Genomic DNA, 16,229 nt, shown 5'->3' with positions numbered 1-16,229 from the left:
GAGGACACGAGCCGGTTGTCATGTAGAGAGAGCATGGTGTTTTGCTATGAGGGAATGATCAATTACTGGAACAAATTCACAGTGTATCTACTATTGAAGAGGGATAGAAAACGTTTGCCTTTGTTTTAATCAGTAAATTAAATCCACCTATTTATTTTTCTCAATAAATTTTGTGCCTAAAGTAAAATTGAAGGATTACTGTGCCCACAAGACATTTGTTTGTAATGAAGTCTGATCTTGGTGTGTTTTGTGAAAATCCTCTTCAAAATATGCTTTCCATTCGCTTGGCTGGTAGTTTAAAGAGGACCTTTCAATCTTTATATAGCGCCAATATATTCCGCAGCACTGTACAAATTGTAGGGTTCAAATACAGACAGAAAGATACATTACAAAGAAAGTCATTTCACACACTGGGACTGAGGGCCCTGCTCGCCAGAGCTTACAATCTATGAGGTAGAGGGGGTGCCACAAGAGGTAGCAGGGGCGGCATTGCTTAGACCCTTATTTCACCAAACCCAACCACGTCATCATACACACAGGGACAAAAAACCTTGAGGCCCAGGACCAGCACCAACAGATAGCGGGACAGCTGACCCAGCTAGCAGAGGAAGCGCAACAACAGTTCCCAGACTGTAGTATCATCCTGTCATCTCTGCTCCCACGAAAAGACATCTCTGAACACATCATCAGAGATATCAATTCAGAGCTGACATCCAAAATCCAATCAACATCAGGTATCACCCTGGCACAACACCCCTCCATAGACAAGCATCACCTATATGATGACAAACACCTCAACAAACAGGGAGTCAGCCTCCTGGCCAAAGAACTTAAAGACATAGTGCTCAACAGAGACCCCTGGCCCATACACTACACAAGACAAAAACCTGTGGAGAAGTCACCTTCCAGGAGACACATCCAAACACCATACCCCCCTCAACATACAAGACAAAGACCCATGGGCAGGTTACCTGGCTGGAAAATATCTCAAACACAACGTCTCCCCCAAAAAACTGGAAATGGGGACTACTATAAGCCAGGGCAGAAGCCACCTGTGCCATACAGAACAAGGCAGAGCACAGACATGGAGGAGATAAGAACCATGTTCAGCACCCTGTGCAACACACTGCTCCAGACTGGGATCCACAACATGGCCACCAGTCAGGAACCCAGCCCGTCCTGTGCAGGACAGCTCATTACAAGGTATACCCACCAAAGATGACACCACTGACTATCAGTAGCTGGAATATCCAAGGGCTGAACGCCTCAACCTTTGGATCCAAACCAAACGATCCAGACTTTATAGACAGACTAAAAAACATAGACATCCAAATCCTCCTAGAGATATGGACCCGGGCAGAAGATGAATCTCTAACACCCATGGGCTACAAGGAATTCTCTGTCGCTGCCTGGAAAAGCAAGACTACCAAACTAGGCCGCCACTCAGGAGGCATACTAATATGGTTCAAGGAGGAACTTAAAGAACATGTGAAAGCCATCAAACGCGGTGACAACCACATGTGGATAAAAATAAGCAACTCCATCCTCAACGGCCAACACGACATTTATCTCTGTGCAGTATACATCCCCCCATCAGAGTCCCCCTACCACAACCCAGACATCTATGAGGTCCTACAAAGGGAATCTGCCCAGTTCCAGTCCCAAGGCAGAGTGCTGATCTGCGGCGACCTAAACACCAGGACTGGAACAGAGAAAGACTTCCTGTCCTCTGATGGAAACCTGCACATCCCGGTAGGCGAGGTCCACCACCTGGAGTCTGCACAGAGAAGAAGAAATAGCTATGACATAGTCGTCAACAAGAGCGGGAGACAGCTGCTGAACCTGTGCCGGAGTCTGGGACTGTACATAATGAACGGGCGTACCAGAGGGGACTCTCAGGGACGCTTCACACTAAACTCCCATGTGGGCAGCAGCGTGGTGGACTATGTCATCACAGATGCAGACCCAGCAGACATAGATGCTCTCATAGTCACCCCTGAGACACACCTGTCAGACCACAATCAGATCCTGCTGTACATGAGATCCACTGACAAGCCACTCACACAGCAGCCCCACCAGATTGGTCTCTACAACCTGCCACCATTCTTTAAATGGGTCAGCCACCGGGCCACCGAATACACCAATGCGGTTAACCGACCCGAAATCAAGGAACTGCTCACAAACTTCTATATGAATTTCTACCAGCCAGACCACCAAGGGGTCACCCTTGCAGTGAAGGACTTCAGTAACATCCTGTACACCACGGCAGAACTAGCAGGCCTGAAACAGACAAAGCCCAAGAGACCGACTAACAAACAGTCTCACAAATGGTTTGACAGCGATTGCAAGGCTCTACGCCGTTCTCTAAGGGCAGTCTCCAACCAGAAACACAGAGACCCCAACAACAGAGAGACTAGGGAAGCCTACAACAATGTATGCAAGCAATACAAAGGCATCCTCAGAGAGAAGAAACAGAGGTACCTCTCCCACAAAATAGAGCAACTAGAGGACTCCCTCCAGGACAGCTTATTCTGGGAGACCTGGCACCACATGGGCACAAAGCCCAAGAAAAACTCTCTCCACATCCAAAATAGCAATATCTGGCTCAACTACTTCAGAGGTCTCTACAAAAACATCCCAGAAGAAGAACTAATCCCAGAACAGCAACAGATAATCACCAAACTGAGGGACATGGAGAAAGTCATCAAAGACTTCCAGAACCCTCTGGACTCGCCAATCACCATAAAAGATATACAGGAAAGAATTGCCCTGCTGAAAGGCAAAAAGGCCAGTGGCCCTGATGGCATCCTACCAGAGATGATCAAATACAGCCCTCCAGCAATACACGCGGCACTGGCAAAGCTACTCACCCTCGTGCTCAATGCTGGACACTTCCCCGAAGACTGGAACAAAGACCTCATAACCCCCATCTACAAGAATGGAGACCATTATGACTCCAACAACTACAGAGGGATCTGCGTCAGCAGCACGCTAGGGAAACTGTTCAACAGTATCATCAATAACAGAATCCTCACCTTCCTCACACAACACGGGGTCCTCAGCAAGAGCCAAGCAGGGTTCATGCCAAACCACCGCACCACAGACCATATCTACACCCTGCACAGCCTCATCAAGACGCAAGTCCACAACACCAGAAGAGGCAAGATATTCACCTGCTTCGTGGACTTTAAGAAGGCGTTTGATTCAGTATGGCACCCAGGCCTGCTCCTGAAACTCCTAGAGAGTAGAATAGGAGGAAGAACGTATGACGTCATCAAGAGCTCCTACACCGGAAACCAGTGCAGTGTGAAGGTGAATGGGAAAAGGACAGCATACTTCCAACAGGCCCGAGGGGTCAGACAAGGCTGTAGCCTGAGCCCAACGCTCTTCAACATCTATATCAATGAACTGGCTACAGCCCTGGAGGCCTCACCAACCTCAGGCCTCACCCTGAACAATCGAGAGGTGAAGTTCCTGCTATACGCCGATGACCTCCTACTCCTGGCCCCCACCGAGGCCTTCAAGAAAGCCTGTCAGTGCTGGAAAAATTCAGCACCACATGGGCTCTACCCATAAACCACAAGAAGACCAAAGTCATGGTATTTCAGAAGAAGGGCCACAATAAAGCCTCCACCCCACAATTCACGCTGAACGTTTCCACACTGGAGAAAACCAACAGCTACACCTACCTGGGGCTGGAGCTCAGCCAATCAGGAAGCTTCAAAGCAGCAATAGAAACCCTGAAAGCAAAAGCCTGCAGAACCTTCCATGCCATCAGAAGACAACTGTACCACCTCAAACCACCGGTGAGGGTCTGGCTGAAGATATTTGACGCAGTCATCTCCCCGATCCTTCTCTATGTCAGTGAGGTTTGGGGCCCAGCCACCTACCCAGACCAGTCAAAGTGGGATTCCAGCCCAACAGAGAACTTCCACCTGGAGTTCTGCAAATACCTGCTCCATGTCCATCGCAACACCTCCAACATGGCCTGCAGGGCAGAGCTAGACAGACTCCCCCTATGGATCACCATACAGAAGAGGGCGCTAGCTTTCCAGGCACACATCCAGGGGAGCAAGCCCGACTCCTACCACCACCAAACTTGGCTAAGCCACCTGAGCAAACCAGACACTCACCAATCAAACAACAGCCAACCACCAAACCAAAAACACCAACAGATGATAACCAAGGCCGAAATAAAGGTGACCACAGAGGCAAACAGAGAGCGGTACATTGAAGAATGGAGAAACGAAATAAATAACTCCAAGAAACTCACCGTGTACCAATCCCTACAAAGGGACTACACCATGGCCACCTACCTGGAGAGAATACTCCACCCCAAACACAGACAGACCCTGAGCCGGTACAGACTGAGCGCCCACAACCTAGAGATAGAGACGGGGCGATACAGGCAGACGTACAAGCCACGAGAGAACAGACTGTGCCAGCACTGTGACCAGGGGGCCCTTGAAGACGAGACCCACTTCCTGCTACACTGCACCAAATACTCAGCTGTGAGGGCCGTCTACTACCAAAGACTCTCTGCCCACATCCCAGACTTCATATCTGCAGACGAGAAGAGGAAACTCTATATCCTACTAGGAGAAGAAGAGTCCACTGTGGAGATCGCTGCCCAATACGTGTCCAGCTGTCACCAAATAAGAGGAAGATGAGACTCCACGGACTATTATATTTATCCCAATACACCCACCCCACTCCCACCTCCCCATATAGCGGTCACCAACGAAGATGAGACTCCACGGACTGTTATACCCCAAACCAACCGCCCCACCCCACCTCCCCATATAATGGTCACCAACGAAGAGGAAGATGAGACTCCACGGACTGTTAAACCCCAAACCACCCACCCCACCCCCACCATACCCACCACTCACCCACCCGAGTCCAACTCCCCACACACACACTTTACTAGCTTTGGCAATGCCAGATATCTATTCGGACGTGCCAATAATGCTTTTTTGATTTGATTTATACAGTAGTCAGACAATGTTGTAATAGAGGTAACTGTCATTACACAAAGATAAAACTTTATGAGCCCTCACTAGTGGTGTCCTTTAACATGTGGATGGAGCTTGGACATATAGAGTTAGCCTGAGATGGCATCATATCGTGGGGTAATGTGGCAGCGGGGACAGAGGAGGGTTAAATTTTGGGGATTCTAATTATAGTACGGAAGGGTTTACATTAGAAATTGTGATAGGCCTGTCTGAAAAGATGTGTCTTTAGTTTGCGTTTGAAACTGTAGAAATTGGGAGTTAATCTGATTGTCTGGGGTAGAGTATTCCAGAGAAGTAGTGCAACTCGGGAGAAGTCTTGTATACGAGCTTGGGAGGTTCTGATAATAGAGGATGTAAGTGTTAGGTCATTGAGTGAACGGAGAACACGGGTTGGGCGGTAGACAGAGATGAGGGAGGAAATGTAGGGAGGTGCAGCCTTATGGAGAGCCTTGTGGATGAGGGTGATAACTTTATATTTTATTCTATAATGAATAGTCAGCCAATGTAGCGACTGGCACAGACCAGAGGCATCGCTGTAGCGTCTAGACCAGGGGTGGGCAATTAATTTTCCCATGGGGCCGTATAAGAAATTGAAACTATGCTAGAGGGCCGTGCCACGACAAATTTAGCTCCACCCACTTCTACGTTGACTCCGCCCATTCCCAATCATCTTTCCATGTGCCCCCACACAGTATAATCCTCCTACAGTCACCCGTACATTATATGCCCCCACATTGTAATGTTCCCTTCCAACTGCCCCACAGTATTAAGTCCCTCTCATGGTGCTCCAGTATAAACTGGTGGAAACTAGAGGGGACATGAAACTGGAGCAGCTGGAGGGGGATATTAAACAGTGGGGGTAGTTGGAGGGCGGCAATAAATTGACAGCTGGAGCGGGACATGAAACTGGGGGCAACTAGGGGGGTACATTAAAATCAGGAAGCAGACATTAAACTATAGGGGTAGCTGGAGGGTGACAAACTGGGGGCAACTAGAGGCAGACAGGTCCCCCTACAGCTTCCTCCACGGTTTAATGTCCCCCCAGTCTGTGCCCTCTTCATCTACCCCCAGTTTCATGTTGCCCCCCCCCTCCATTTCTCCCTCAGTTTCATATCCCCCTTTATTTTCCCCATTTCATGTCTCACCCCCCCCCTCCATCTGCCAACTCTGCCCTAGTATAACATTCCCCTTCCATCTCTGCCCCTAGGTTACTGAGACACACATATATAGACAGACAGACACACATATATAGACAGACAGACACAGACAGAGTTCTCTCTCTCTCTCTCTCTCTCTCTTCGGCCGGCACTAAGTCACGCCCCCTAGACACGCCCCCCTAGTCAGAGCTGTGCGGGCCGGACTGAATCAGTCAGAGGGCCGGATATGGCCCGGGGGCCGGACTTTGCCCAGGTCTGGTCTAGACTGATAGATGAATAGATTGTAGAGGGGAGAGTTTAGTAAGGGGAAGACCAATTAGTAAGGAGTTACAGTAGTCAAGGCGAGAATGAATCAGAGACACAATAAGTGTCTTTAACCGGTTAAGGACCGGGCCCAAAAGTATGTTAAAGACCAGGCCTCTTTTTTGAAAACTGATGTGTCACTTCAAATGGCAATAATTTTGAGATGCTGTAACTTACACAAGTGATTTTGAGAATGTTTTCTTGAAACACATTATACTTCATGTTAGTGGTAAACACTAATCAATATTTTTGTATTTATAAATAAAAAAAATAGGAAATTTGATGGAAATTTGGAAAAATTGCAATTTTCAAAATGTGAAATTCTCTGCTTTGCAGGCATAGTCATACCACCCAAATACATGAATAAATATTATCTCCCATATCTCTGCAAAATTCCCCAAACCAATTTTTTAGGGACCACTTCAGTTCTGAAAGGAATTATAAAGGCCTATTTAATAGAAACCCCCATAAATCACCCCATTTTCAAAACTAAACCACTCAAATTATTCAAAACAGCATTTGGGATGTTTGTTAACCCTTTAAGCATTTCATAAGAATAAAAATAATATTGAGGTGAAATTTAGACATTTAATTTTTTTTCACTAATAAATTCATTTAGACCTAAAATTAACACATTCACAAAGGGTTAAAGGAGAAAATGCATCTCACATTTTGTTATGCAATTTCTCCCGTTCACAGAAATCCCCCACATGTGGGTGTAAACTGATTTTTGGGCACACGGCACTGCATGGAAGGGAAGGAGCGACACTGGGTGTTTGAACAGCAGATTTTGCTGGAATATTTTTCAGGCACCATGTCTCATTTGCAGTGCCCTTAGCGTACCAAAACAATGGAAACCCCCCAAAAGTGACCCCATTTTAGAATCTACACCCCTCACAGAATTCATCAAGAGGTATAGTGAGCATTTAGACCCTACAGTTGTTTCACAGATTGTACTAACATTGGGATGTGTAAATGAAAAATTACTAAAATGTCACTTTATCCCCAAATTTTCATTTTCACAAGGGGTTAAACGAGTAAAAGCACCCCACAGTTTGTTAAACAATTTATCCTGAACACGGCAATACCCCATATCTGGTCATAATCTGCTGTATGGGAACCTGGCGGGGCTTGGAATGGAAGGAGCGCTATTTTGCTTTTGGATGGCAGATTTTGCTGGAATAATTTTTAGGCGCCATGTCTCATTTGCAGAGCACCTAGAGTACCAATACAGTGGAAACCCCCTAAAAGTGATCCCATTTTGTAAACTACACCCCAGAACATATCAAACTACACAGAACATATCAAAGGGTATAGTGAGCATTTTGACCCTACAGCTGTTTCACAGATTTTATTAACATTGGGGCATGAAAATGAAAAATTACTTTTTTTCCAATAAACTGTCAATTTTGCCCCAAATTTTTCATTTTCTCAAGAGGATAAAGGAAAAAAAAGCTCCCTAAAGTTCGTTACACAATTTCTCCTGAACACAGAAATGCCCCATATGGGGTCATAATCTGCTGTATGGAAACCTGGTGGGGCTCAGAATGGAAAGAGCACTATTTGGCTTTTGAAGGGCAGATTTTACTGGAATATTTTTCAGATCCCATGTTGCATTTGCAGAGCCCCTAAACTATCAATACATTGGAAACCCCATAAAAGTGACCCCATTTTGGAAACTACACCCCTCATATCTAGGGGTTTGGTGAGAATTTTGACCTCACAGCTGTTTCACAGAGTTTATTAACATTGGGACGTAAAAATGAAAAATTACTTTTTTTTCCAATAAATCGTCCATTTAGCGCCATATTTTTAATTTTGCAAGTAGTTTAAGAATTAAAAGCCCCCCACAGTTTGTTACACAATTTCTTCTGAACACGGAAATACCCCATATGTGGTCATAATCTGCTGTATGGGAACATGGTGTGGCTTAGAATGGAAAGAGCGCTATTTGGCTTTTGAAGGGCAGATGTTGCTGGAATAGTTTTCAGGTGCCATGTCGCATTAGCTGAGCTCTAAAGTCTCAATACAATGGAAACCCCTCAAAAGTGACCGCATTTTAGAAACTACACCTGTCAAGGAATGTATCAAGGGGTATTATCATTTTGAGCCTAAAATGCTTCCCAAAAATTAATGTACAAAATTAAAATTGAAATTTTTAAAGAAATATGCCATTTCGGTGCCCAATACGTTGCACCCACTTTGTGTTGTCAGAGACCTGCACCCTAAAACTATTAAGGGGCCATCCCGAGGGGCAAACGAAATAACATATGTGGGTGTAAACTGCTGCTTGGGCACACAGCAGAGTTCAGAAGGGAAGGAGCACTGCGCTTTTTAGCTTTTGGGGTACAGATTTAGAGGGACTTTCTGGGTGCCATGTTATTTTTGCAGAGCCCTGGAGGTGCCAGTAAACTGGAATTCACCAAGAAATGACCCTATTTTGTAGGGGCAATTTTAGGGTCTCTGCAAATATGACATGGTGTCCAAAAACGAAGAATCTAAATCTGCACTCCAAAAGCACATATCGCTCCTTCACATCTGCGCCCTGTTCTATACCCAAATAACGGTGTATGCCCACATGTATGACACTGGTGTACCCCAGATAACGTACTTAATGCCATATGTGGGTAGAAACTGCTGTTTGTGCATAGCCGGGCACAGAAGGGAAGGAGCGCTATTTTGGTTTTTGGAGCACAGTTTGGTTTTTGGACGTCATGCCACTTTTGTAAAGCCCCTGAATTGCCAATAAAGTGGAATCCACAGGCATGTCACCCCATTTAAGACAATACCCCACTGATAGGATTTATCAAGTGGCGTAGCGAACATTTTTAACCCCTGAGTGTTGCATTTATTTAGTTTCTAGAAATGAAATCTCAACTGATAATGAGTAGAGATGAGCGAGTACTGTTCGGATCAGCCGATCCGAACAGCACGCTCGCATAGAAATGAATGGACGTAGCCGGCACGCGGGGGGTTAAGCGGCCAGCCGACGTCAAAGCGGAAGTACTAGGTGCATCCATTCATTTCTATGGAGCGTGCTGTTCGGATCGGCTGATCCGAACAGTACTCGCTCATCTCTAATAATGAGAAGTTAAAAATGAAAATTTTCCAGAGATTTGCCATTTCAGTGTGCAACATGTTGTGCCCGACTTATGTCAGCAGAGACACTCCAAAAACTGAAAAACTGTTAAGTGGGTATACCGGGCACAACAGCTTTTAGAGCGTTCATCTCTGATACAAGTCGGGCACAATATATTACGCACTGAAATGACGTATTCCTGGAAAAATGGACATTTTCACCTCTCACAATCAGCTTCGTATTCATTTATGGATAATAACTTATAGCAACATTTGGGGATTAAAAATGCTCTCTGTACCCCTGGATAAATCCTTCAGGGGTGTAGTTTCCAAAATAACGTCTCATATCAGGGGATTCCACTTTACTGGCGTTTCAGCTCTGCAAAAGTGTCATGGCATCCAAAAGCCAAACCGTCTGTGCCCAAAAACCCAATAATCTGGCTGTGCCCTAATATCAGTTAATACCCACATATGACATTACATATGTTATCCTGGGTACACCAGTGTCATACATGTGGAATAAACTGCAGTTTGGGCACACAGCAGGGCGCAGAAGGGAAGGAGCGCTATGTGGCTTTTGGAGTACAGATTCAGATGTTTGGTATCTGGACGCCATGTCATCTTTGTAGAGCCTGTAGGGTACCAGAAAAATGGGTTCCCCAAAGGAGTGAACTCCATTTTGAAAACTGCACCCCTCAAAGAATTTATCAGAGTTTAGTGAGTATTAGTCTGTGATTTTTTATTTATTTTTGACATACCATCTATATGACCACCTTACCCGTTTAGTGAGTATTAGTATCCCAGACATGACTGCACAGCGGATGGGGAAGAGGGAATATATAAGCGGTGCGGAGATGCAAACACCAAATTCCCTTCTATGTCCCAGTAGCTCCTATGATTGGTGGAGTCACTCTGGGGTCACTTCTGGTGTCTTTTCCCTCATAAGCTGTAAATCTGGGGTGTCCCCTGATATTCGCTCGCACAGCTTATATATTACCTTCCTGACGCAGCCAGTTGTATTCTAATAATTTGGCGATTTTTGCTGACTTTTGTCTTCACATTGTTAGATGCTATATTTTCTTTATTTTTCTGGTGATGTGGCCATAGAAGGGCTTGATGTTTGCGTGATGAGATGCATTTTGTAATGACACTATTTTTGGGCGTCTACATCTTATTGAATACATTTTATAAACTCTTTCTTGCTGGATTTAAAGAAAAAAAAATCTATCCTGGCATTGAGTTTTACATTTTTAATTTTACACCATGCAGCGTACAGTATAAGTAACATGTGGCCTTTATTCTGCGGGTCGGCACGGTTACAGCATGCAGCGTACAGTATAAGTAACATGTTATCTTTATTCTGCAGGTCGGTACAGTTACGGTAATACCTCATTTATATTATTTTTTTATGCGTAACTAATTCTGCAGAGAAAAAACACATTAAGGGTGCATGCACACTACGTAACGCCGGGCGTGTATGAGAGCCGTACACGCCGGCGTTACAGCAGGGCTGCCGAACACTTCCCATTCACTTCAATGGGAGCGCTCGTAAACGCCGCTGTTACGAGCGCTCCCATTGAAGTGAATGGGAAGTGTTCGGCAGTCTGCTGTAATGCCGGCGTGTACGGCTCTCATACATGCCCGACGTTACTCAGTGTGCATGCACCCTTAGGGACATAAATCAATGTTTTTTGCATCGCCATCTTCTGAGAGGCATAACATTTTTATGTTTCAATTGACAGTGTTGGTTGAGGGCTTATTTTTTGCAGGACAACCTGCACTTTTTAATGGTGCTATTATCGGGTGCATATGACTTATTGATCACTTTTTATAGCATATTTTGTAAGGTGAGATGACGAAAAATCATTATTTTCGGCGAGTTTTTTCCTTTTTTTCCCGGCGTTCACAGTGTACATTAAATATTATTTCAGTTTTATTGTACAGATTGTTACGGACGCGGCGATTCCAAATATGCATTGTTTTTATTAATTTTTAGTGCTTTTTTGATATAATTCATTTTCTATAGAGAAAAATGGATTTTTGGGCTTTATAACTTTATTAATTTTTTTCATACACTTTATTTTATTTTTTTTTCACTTTTTTTTCACTTTTTCATGTGTCCATTTGGGACAGCTACAGACACAGGCTCGCTCCCGTGCACTTAGCCCTTCCTGCCTCCCCCCTGAGAGCAGCAGATACATCACTTGACTTTTGAGCAGATAAGTCAGGGCTGTGTCAACAATGAATTGAATAAAGTAAGATAGTGGACAAACAAAGCAGTTTTGCTGAAGCAGTGTATTTAGGAAAAGTCTTACATCCATATTAACAATCAGTATAGATAGGATCCTTGTGATGGGACAACCCCTTTAAGAATCCAAATATACCGAAACATCATCCTTACATTGCACTACCTGGAGCTCTGTGAGTAAATTCTTTTGGCTGCCCGGAACTTACAAACTCTGTTGGGCATGGCCTCATCAATACAGCTCTTTGCATACCTGGCTCCAGTCACTATGGACAGACATAGAGCGCCCCGTGACTATAGTGCTCCAGAAGACTCAGATCCACTATCGTTAGGGCTTCCCCTCCCATGTGATTTGTACCCGTTAACAATAAGAAATAAATAACCTGATCCCTAAAGGAGGGATTTTGGGTGGAGGAACTGATCCCAGCCGACCCACTGCCTCAACGACACTGATGGTTCTGGATGCCAATATGCAAATGACCACTTACCTCTGCGCAACTCTTGGCAGAGGCCAATGCACCTTCACGATTAGATTGATCACTCTGTTTTTGTTGCAGGTTACCAGAATGGGCCTCACCATTTTATCTCTACGGCCCTCTTTTTTTGTTCTCTCATCCCCCTCTCTCCTTTCATGTTCCTCCCTTTCCTGCCAATCCTATCGCCAACCTCAACTTTCTTTTTTAGTACCTACTTATTGATTATTTATTTTCATTATTTTAATATTTTTTATTTAGTTTTTTCTGTTATTTATTATCCCTTTTCACTAATATCCTTCATACTACTCATTTCTCTCTACTTCCCTCCCTCTCCCCCCTTGTTTCCTCCTTATTTCTCTTTTTCTCTGCTTTTTCCAGTCCTTCTCCCCCTACGGTAAGTTCACACAGGGTTTTTTGGTCAGGGTTTTTAGGCCGTAATCGCCTAAAAACCCTGACCAAAAACATGGCTCCCATTGAAATCAATGGGAGCAGTTCAGGTCTTTTTTCCGGGAGCCTCGCAATTCGGCCTGAGGACACCCTCCTCCGGACTAGGCCCATTCATTGGGCCTAATCCGCAGCGGAGTCTGCGGCTGGATGCCAGTCACAGCTACCCGGCTTTTGGATCAGAACCTGAGGTGGTCTCCGCCTCAGGTTCCAATCCAAAAAACCCAGTGTAAACTTACCCTGACAGACACACTCTGTTCCGATCACTGCAACTAGACATGTGCAGCCCCTGCTGCCTCTCCCTAACAACTTATTGCGCACACCTGAGTGGACACGGCTTCTGAACCTGTGCTGCACTCTGTCTGCATCTCCACATGCTTCAGCCTCTCTCCCACCTACCCCACTCTTTTCCCTTATATTCCCAGTACTTAGCTCTGGTCTGAAGTTCTGTCCCATGCAGCTCTATTTTCTGGGTAAGTGACCTTCTATCTAATACATGTTTGGATGCATTAAACTGCTATACTTTATCATGTCTACACCACTCTGATTTTATAACCTCATCCTTGCATTACTCCATTATATCATTTACATTTCCACCATACGGAATCCCACATATTCAGACACTCCCATCTTACCCCACATTGGTCCACATCTAACATTCAACGCTCAATCTCCAACTATCATCCTTTGCATAGCATCACTCTCTTTTGTAATGTAATTGCATCATTATTATTACTTTGATTGCTATTGTTATCATTACTCTATAATAAATATCACTTTCTTACTCCATCTTATCATTTCCACTACCACTGTCACTCTATCACAGCTTGTCTTCTTATATGTATCCCCCGAATTGTAGCTGTACTATCACCTTCCTATATTACAATCTTGCACAATTTATTATGCATGAGTACCCCATTAACCCCTTCCTTCTGCAGGAATTTTTTGATTTTGTATTTGACTAGCCCCCTACCCGCCTTCCATAACCTTTTTATTGCAGGACAAATTGTTCTTCATGATACCCATTATTATTATGTACAATGCACTAGGAAGCTGTAAAAAAAAAAAAAAAAAAAAAAATCAGAATGGGGTACATTTGAAGAAAAAGTGCATTTGTGCGACTTTGTTACAGGCTTCGTTTTAACGGCGTTCACTCTGCAGCCAAAATGACGTGTCATCTGTATTCTATGTTTCAGTAAGATTCTGTGGACACCAAATTTATATGGTTTTATTTGCATTTGGACCACTTAAAAATCTAAAACTGCAAAAAAAAATTTTTTTTCTAAAAGTTGTCATATTTTGACACCCGTGACTTTTTTTTTTTTTCCTTATTAATATAATTCCATGTACAGGGATGCATAGGGCGTTGTGTGTTTTGTTATTTTTTGCGAGGCCAGGTGTACTTTTTAGTTATACCCTTTTGGGGATGTCTATTGCTTTGATCACTTTTTATTCTAATTTTTATCACAGACAAAAGAGTGAAAAAACGTTGGTTTGGCACTTTTGATGTTAATATTTTAATATATAGGGGTTTTCGGAGACAGGGATACCTAATGTGTATGTGTTTCACTGTATTTAAGTACTTTCATATGTGTTCTAGGGAAAGGGGTGCAATTATGTGTATATATATATATATATATATATATATATATATATATATATATATATATTGGCATTTATTATTCCCCCTGGGGGTCTTGAACCCTAGGGGGTCTGATCACTTAAGCAATGCATTGCAAATTACCAATGTTTCTATATGTTTTCCGTAGCGCTTTTAAGAGAAAGTTCAGTTTTCCTCTGCAGACTTTCTCTTAACATTATATCTAAAGGAAAGCCGCCGGCGTTTCCGTAGATTTAATTGACATGCTGCGATTTGCAAAGCGTGTCCACACTGTGATTTCTTCCGCAAAGTGGGTATGGGATTCGCATAATTGCTTGCACTGTAAAACGCCACGAGTTTTCCCGCAGCGTATCAGCTGCAGGCAAATCGCGGCGTTTATGTCCCGTGGGGCCCCAGCCTTAAATAGGACCTTTCACCACCGAGAACAAGTCCAGCTCTTTATCATTGCGCAATATGCACTTTGAACGCTTTAATTTTTAGACTCCATGCTGTGTAGTGATTAAAAAAAAAAATCCTCTGGCTACTTAGTCCCCCCCTGGTGTCCACTACCCTGCACAGACGCTGCCGCTGGTCCGGTCCCCGCTGTTCTCACTCCTCTTCTCGCCTCATTGCCCCTGCCTCCCAGGTTAGTGTTACAGACCTAGGAAGAAGGCGGGGCTTGTGGCTTAGGAGAGTGTGGGTGGGTACTGGGAGGGGAGACTTGAGTGTACTCTTCAAGAGAATTCCCCACCACCTTTTTAGTTATCTAAAATAGTGCTGACTGCCTCACTCTTTCTCCCACAACTACTGAATTGGATGATTCCCCTTTCTGATTGTTAGTTTAAGATTTTTGATGACCTGATTCAATATTATGCTTCCCTGATGCCAACCTCCTCTCACATTTAGGTGATTTGATATGTGCTGCATACCTCCCAACTTTTGAAGAGCAGAAAGAGGGACAAAATGTGTGGCGTGGCAAAATTGGCTCTGCCTACTTGTATTAATTTTTTCATGTGCCCCCACACAGTATAATCCTCCTACAGTCACCTGTAAATTATGTGTCCCCCCTCAATCTCTCCTCCAGTTTCCTATAACCCCTTCATCTGCCCCCAGTTTCATGTCCTCCCCATGTCTTCCCCCAAATCCATCTCAAAATCCATCCCCTCACAATAGAGGTCTCTGTAGACCGCTAGCGATCTTATTTCTGCGAGCGTTTTGTTACTGCTCATGGAAAAAAAGAAGTGAGCTGTCCTTTCTTGAGGTGGACGCCGTGGCGGAAGTCGGCGTGTCTGTGTCAAGACAATCCATCCGGACTAGGCCCATTCATTTGGTTGCGGCAGGTGCATTTTGGTCCTGATTATGACGCGCTTCTGGCATCAAAATCAGGACCAAAATACGTGGTCACTAGCCCGTGTGAGCTAGGCCTAAGATTCAAAGAAATGATCTGACATCAAGAATTAGCAGATGCAATTCGAATTCATCCAATACCTAGCAATTCGAAACCATTAAAACGTTTCTCTTCTGGTCCGCTCAAACTAAATGGACAAATATGCTTCTAGTCTCATGAAAACCTCTGAATGTTGCTACCGCTAAATCTGGATACACCCTACAGCATAGTATGCAGGGTATCCAAATAATCTCTGATAAGAATATCACTGCAAACGTATAAACTTTCCAGATTAATGCAGTTTTTAAAGGCAGTTAATAAACCATTTTTATATATTTCTTGCTCATGCAATTGTTTCTACATATGGAGTTTATTTACTCACGGTATATGCCAGTTTAGAAATCTATTATTTTATTGCTTTTGGTAATGTTATGCTTAGTAACAAAATTGATTACAATCATTTTCAAATCTATTTTTTTTTTTTTTACAGCTGAAACTATTTGCATATTCCTACCAGTGTAAAT

The sequence above is a fragment of the Leptodactylus fuscus genome, chromosome 2, assembly GCF_031893055.1.
Source record: "Leptodactylus fuscus isolate aLepFus1 chromosome 2, aLepFus1.hap2, whole genome shotgun sequence".
Classification (NCBI taxonomy): domain Eukaryota; kingdom Metazoa; phylum Chordata; class Amphibia; order Anura; family Leptodactylidae; genus Leptodactylus; species Leptodactylus fuscus.
Note: the sequence above shows the minus strand (reverse complement) of the source record.